This window comes from Juglans regia, chromosome 5 (assembly GCF_001411555.2).
Source record: "Juglans regia cultivar Chandler chromosome 5, Walnut 2.0, whole genome shotgun sequence".
NCBI lineage: Eukaryota > Viridiplantae > Streptophyta > Magnoliopsida > Fagales > Juglandaceae > Juglans > Juglans regia.
The window spans coordinates 4,275,758-4,281,757 of NC_049905.1; the positions used below are offsets into that span (position 1 = coordinate 4,275,758).

Below are 6,000 nucleotides of genomic sequence, written 5' to 3' on the forward strand. Positions count from 1 at the left end.
CTCTTTTCTCTCTCACTGTTCTCCGACTCATTCAACTGGACGACCGGAGCTCCATCAGCTGAAGAATACAGGTAGCTTTTATGTTGCACCTTATCACTAGCAGGTTTTTAATCTGATGCTTGACTCTCAGTTTGACAATTGTACAATTGTTATGTCTTTATCAAATTTGAGGACATATGCTTTGTTGCATCCTTCATAGAGTCTCTCCCCAGAAGTGTCGATGATGTAGTAAGCATCCTCCTCAACCTTTAGCACGAAAAAACCTTTAGCAAGAAGTGGCTCATCATTGCTTGAGCAGAGTCTAGTGTAGAACGGTTGCTGATCTCATCCCATATATTGTCGAAGGACATGGCACCGTGTAGGAAGTCCAAACTCCCCTCCTCCAGTCCTTCTGGATGGAAGAATCCAATAAAGGAATTTTCTGAAACTATAGAAAGAGGACGGATTTTAGCTTGGAGAATTGTCTCAAGATCGTAGTGTTTGTCGGGGAACTGCTCTATGTAGGCCTCATTGTGCCTCATTGTGGCAAAGATTTCTCCATTCCAATGATCCATCTCTAATCAGCCAGTCAAATTCAGACATGATGGGAAGCTCATCTCCGTTGGAATGCAACCAATCAGCAATGACTGCAACCAGAGCTGTACATGCGCTCGAATAGATCAAACTCAGATATTGATGACCCATCCGTACCAAAACCTTCATTCTCAAGCAACTGCCAGAAAACTATCATTAGTTGGATAAAAATCAGATACCTTTATTGAAATGCTAGTAAAAATATGAGCTAAGCAGAAGGTTTGATACATACCCCTGAACTAGACTCATCAGAGGAGCTAAGCTGCCTACGATCATAATCAATATCATCTCCACCCTCTTCTCCGTAATGTATTTTTTTTCAGAAAAGGTTCCCCTTTGGCTTTATGAATCCTGAAGCTTAGTTTTCTCTTCTTCCAAGAAAGGATATTGCGCTTCAAATTTGACCTCAGGATCTGCTCAGAAATTAGAGCATGTGAATTGCCAATATTACAGCATCCCACATCATCCAGTTTACTGGTGCTGTAATAGATCCAGAAGTCATTTTGGCCGTTAATGCTACAATCATCCTTCGTTTCCTCTGATTGCCACTCATCATAATTATCAAGTGAATCTGTGTAAAAGGGATAATTGTACTTGGGATCCATGCTTTTCTCGGAACACCTACCATCACTTCCCTCTTCTTCACAGCTTGCCTTCTTTGTTTTAACTGCTGAGAAATAATCTGTGAAGTTTTTCACTTTTCTCAGACCAGCTTTAGTTGAGTTAGCTTTTGCATAACAGGGTGACAGTGGAAAGCACACTATGACTTCTGCACCGTCTCTGAAGGTTGTTGATCAGTTACCAATTCCAGTAAACTCACAGATAACTGCATTACGGATGAACTTGGGATGAGTTAAAAGAAATTTTCAAAAAATGCAAGCGGGCATGAATAAGAGAAACATTTATAAAAACGCACTCACCCAGAGTGAGGGACTACACTCAGTAGTGCCATTTGGGACTTCGACAGAAACATTGATTTGGGTCTCTTTTTCCATCAGCTTCAGAAGCATATTCTGCCAAGTTCAATGATCCAGTTCCAACAACTCGAACCCTGTTCCTGGACCCTTCCTTCATACCCTATAATTGAAAAAAGAAAGGTCTGATCATCAAAACGGTTAATCAATAAGACACAGTAACCTGTTGTATACAAAAACAGTGATGAAAGATCTTGGCGATAGCTCCAGAAACAGTATAGAACATACTGGGAAGGGATAAAAAAAAAAATGCAGCATCAATATCATCTTCGGCCCACCTAATGAATCTCAACCTCTACAATAAACACTGAGCAAATCAAATCATTTCCAAATATGTCTGATGTGATATATTTATATGAGGCAAAAACCTGTCTTCTTTATATATTAGCCTAGAATAGGTGACAAACCACAAAGTAAAGATTAGTACTTCACAGAACAATCCACCTTCAAGGAAAATCCAACACCAAGAGTGTTTGCAGGTACTGCGGCTATCAAAACATGGCATGACTTCAACTCAAGAATTGTCAGTTCCACACACAAAAAACATTTCATTCAACATGAAAAATAAACCCCTAAAGAAAAGAAGAAGCCAACTTTAAGAAGTAATTCCAATATCCAAAGAAAGGATCCACCTATCTAGATATAATAGCTTTCATTCGGCCTTCCGTTTTTAATTTTTGAGTAATGCTAGATACAAGTCTCATGTAAGTCTTTTGTAAAAAAGTAAATCTCACTAAATACTTTTTTAACGTGAGATCTACTTTTTTACAAAGACTTATTCGATACTTGGTACAAATCATTTTTCTTAGTTTTTATCTCATTTCTACTTTCATGTACTAAGGACAGTTGGTTTTAATAAAGATTATTGGTTGAGAAAAATAAAACTACAATATCCAAAGGCCAAAAGAATTAATACCTAAAAAGGAAGAATCACAAGCAAACGAAAAAAAATTAAAAAAAAAAAAGAACTTACACTAAGCACTGTAAATGAGACCTCCCATGGACTAAACACACCCTCTTTGTAGCCCGAGAAACTACACAAACTTCGAAACCCCTCGTTCCATTCCAACACCCCATCATCTCCAACACCCACTTCTTTGGTGAAATTTCTCTTTACAGAGCGCCTCAGTGAACTCAAAGCTCCCTTCTGACCTTTCCACTTAAGCTCACACACCAATGCCTTCCCGCTCTCAAATTGAGTTGAAGTCAAACCTTCGAGCCGGTGAACGACAATTATGGCTTCCAATTTCTTCGACGACAGTGGGCCACCCTATCAGCTTTACCATCATTGACTAAAAAATACTCTATACATAGAATGATAGAAGAATGCTAGAAACCTCCTTGCATTCTTCTATCATTCTATGTATTAAGATGGACTTGCCTTGCATCTGATCTTGATTCGAACTGACTTCATTCGATAAAGGGAAGTGCTGTTTATCGTCTTTTTTTGTCATCATCTTGTCATTATATACAGTCGATAGATAATTAAGAAAATTTTATATTTGTGACCTTCTATATCACACATTGCTTATTTTATATAATTTTATTTACAAAATAAATTTTTATTTTAAAGTTTATCAATCCAATTTTATTATTTAAATTTTAAATTATACCATGTAAATAGTATATAATATGTATAGACTTTAGAATAATTCATAGTCATCACATTGCTATGCTGTCTTATCGTCCTAATTCCACACGTTGGCACATTAAAAAGTTGCCAAACAAGATAGTCGATTCCAATATTAATAAATGCTAAGATTTTTCTCCTATATAATTTTTTTAGAATCTTTTATTTCCTTAGTATTTTTTATTTATTTAATTACTCGTTTAATTAGTCACATGACAACATATGATTGGCAAACTCTCCCCCAAATTGAGAGTGGGTTTCAATGGAAGGTAGATCAGATCTTTCCTACTCTCTACGAGGAGAATAAGGCAGGGTGACACTTTATCACCCTATATTTTCATCCTTTGCTTTGAAGCACTAAACTCTTTACTAAATCAAGCTGAGGCATCGAAATTAATCTCTAGCATTCCAATTGCAAAGAGGTAAGCTTTGTATTAATCACTTATTTTTTTCAGATGATGGCTTACTGTTTTGTAGAGAAAATTCACTTGAATGAGCCAGGCTTGCCTCAGTTTAGAAGCTCAATAAAAAGAAGACCTCTATTCATTTTAGTGCAAATATCATCAGTGCTGCAAAGGGCTCTATAATCATTATTGCAGGGGTCAGATCCTCCTCATCTTATGAAAAGTATCTTGGACTGCTAGCTCTCATTGGTAGATCAAGGCACAAAACTTTTAAAAGCATTCCGGACAGAGTTAGGAGCAGGATTAGCAACTGAAAGTCAAAGTTCCTCTCTTAGGCAGGAAAGGAAATCCTTCTCCAAGGTTGTGGTTCAAGCGCTTCCTACTTTTTGCATAGGGGTTTTCAAACTCCTTAAATCTTTGCTCAACAAGATTAATAAGGTGATGCATCATTTCTGGTGGGGACAACAACAAAATGAGAGAAAAGTCTATTGGGTTTCATGGAGCTAAATGGGGAAGGCAAAGTCTACAGGAGGGTTTGGTTTTCGTGATTTGGAAAGTTTCAATTTTTTACTGGTCAATCAAGGATGAAGAATCTTACAACAACCTGAGTCCCTTGCTACTCATATATTAAAATTGAAGTATTTCCCTAACACTACATTTCTTCAAGCCAAGTTGGGGTCTAGACGTTCTTTTTATATGGAGGAGCATTGTAGCAGCAAGGAATTTAGTGACAGAATGCTTTATGTGGAGGATTGGGAATGGTCAAGGAACTAGAATTTGGAAGGATAGATGGCTGCCTAAGCCCTCAACATACAAGGTTCAAAGTGCAGTTATGGTACTTGATGAAGATGCTACTGTGGCAGAGCTGATCAATCCTGACTTTAAACAATGGAAACTGGATCTTGTGAAGGAAATCTTCTCAAGTAGTAAAGCAGAAATTATAAAAGGGTCCCAACCAATTTTTCCAATGCACTAGATAAGCTGACTTGGAGGTGCACTGCTAATGGCCAACTCTCAGTGAAAAGTGCTTACCATTTATAGGAGGAGCTCAATGATCTTACGAAGGGGCAAACTTCTAATTCTGCATCTAAGAGAGAAGAATGGGCTAACTGTTGGAAGCTCAAAGTGCCTAATGTCACCAAGGTTTTTTTGTGGAGAGCCTATCTAGACTCCCTACCCACAAACCTGAACTTGTCTAAGAAACAAATTATGGAATCTCCAATGTGTCCCATCTGTTTGAAAGAGGAGTCTATTGTTCATGCTCTTTGGAAGTGTAGTTCAGCAATGAATGTATGGAGTCGGTACTTAAAACTTATTCAAAAAAGTACTGTGCAGATAGTTTTGGAGGACTCTTTGAAGGCCTTAGTGTAGTAGCTGAGCAGCATACTACGGAGGAATTTGTTGTCATAGCAAGGAGAATATGGTTGAGAAGAAATGAGTTTGTGTTAGAAGGCTCTTTTTTACATCCATCTTTGGTGGTGCAGCAGTCAAAACAGCTACTAGTGGATTTTAAAGAAGTGCAGTCAAGTAATAGTCCTGAGATTCAGGAATCTCTTGCACAGGTCTGTAAATGGGAGCCCCCTCCAGAAGGTTTCTATAAAGTGAATTGGGGTGCAACTATCAACAAGTCTAGGGGCAGTATTGGTTTTGGCATTATAGTTAGAGATCACGAGGAAGAGGATGCAGAGAGAAGGCTTCAGTGATCCTCTATTGGCAGAATCAATGGGAGCTTTACATGCAGCGATTGTTGCTTTTGAACTTGGTATGAGGAAGATTAGTTTGGAAGGGGATTCCCTCTTAAGTTGTTAAGAGTATCACTCAAAAATTTGAGATGTGGAATAGTGCAGGGATGATCATCTCTGATGTTAAACAACACCTCTCTTGTTTTGACAGTTGATCTGTTAATCATATTAGAAGAACTGCTAATGGGGCTGCTCACATGTTAGCTAAGAGCACTTTTGAGTTGGTGGAGGATGTGGTTGATATGGAAGATTATCCTTCTTGTACTCATTCCTTCATTTCATGTAGGCTTTTCAATAAGAGATGCTACTTCCTTTAAAAAGAAAAAACTCTCCCCCAAATTAACCACCAAAACAGGATGTGGACTATGGTATGATGTTTGGTTGTAAATGCATGAATTCATAAATTTTCTGATTAATCCTCGAGGAATTCCATGGAAAATGAAAAATATTACTTGACATCTGAAAGAGTTTAGGGAACAATTTCAATTTCATGCACACGAGAAGAATACCTTGTCCCCAGCCGTATATTCTCATAATATTCTTTCCTTATTCTGGTTGCTTATGAATAAATGTTCTAGAGCCAGTGCCTTCTGTTGCTTAGTTTTTCTCCCAACCGATTCATAAATGGGTTCATTGGCTTCAGATTTCAATTAATGGTAGCATGTTAAAACAAAATA

The 6,000-nt window shown here is 37.8% G+C and overlaps 1 pseudogene; it reads right to left on the reverse strand.

Moving 5' to 3' along the window:
* Nucleotides 1–96: 96 nt before the first annotated feature.
* LOC109019921 lies at nt 97–2,797 on the reverse strand (annotated as a pseudogene).
* Nucleotides 2,798–6,000: the final 3,203 nt, after the last annotated feature.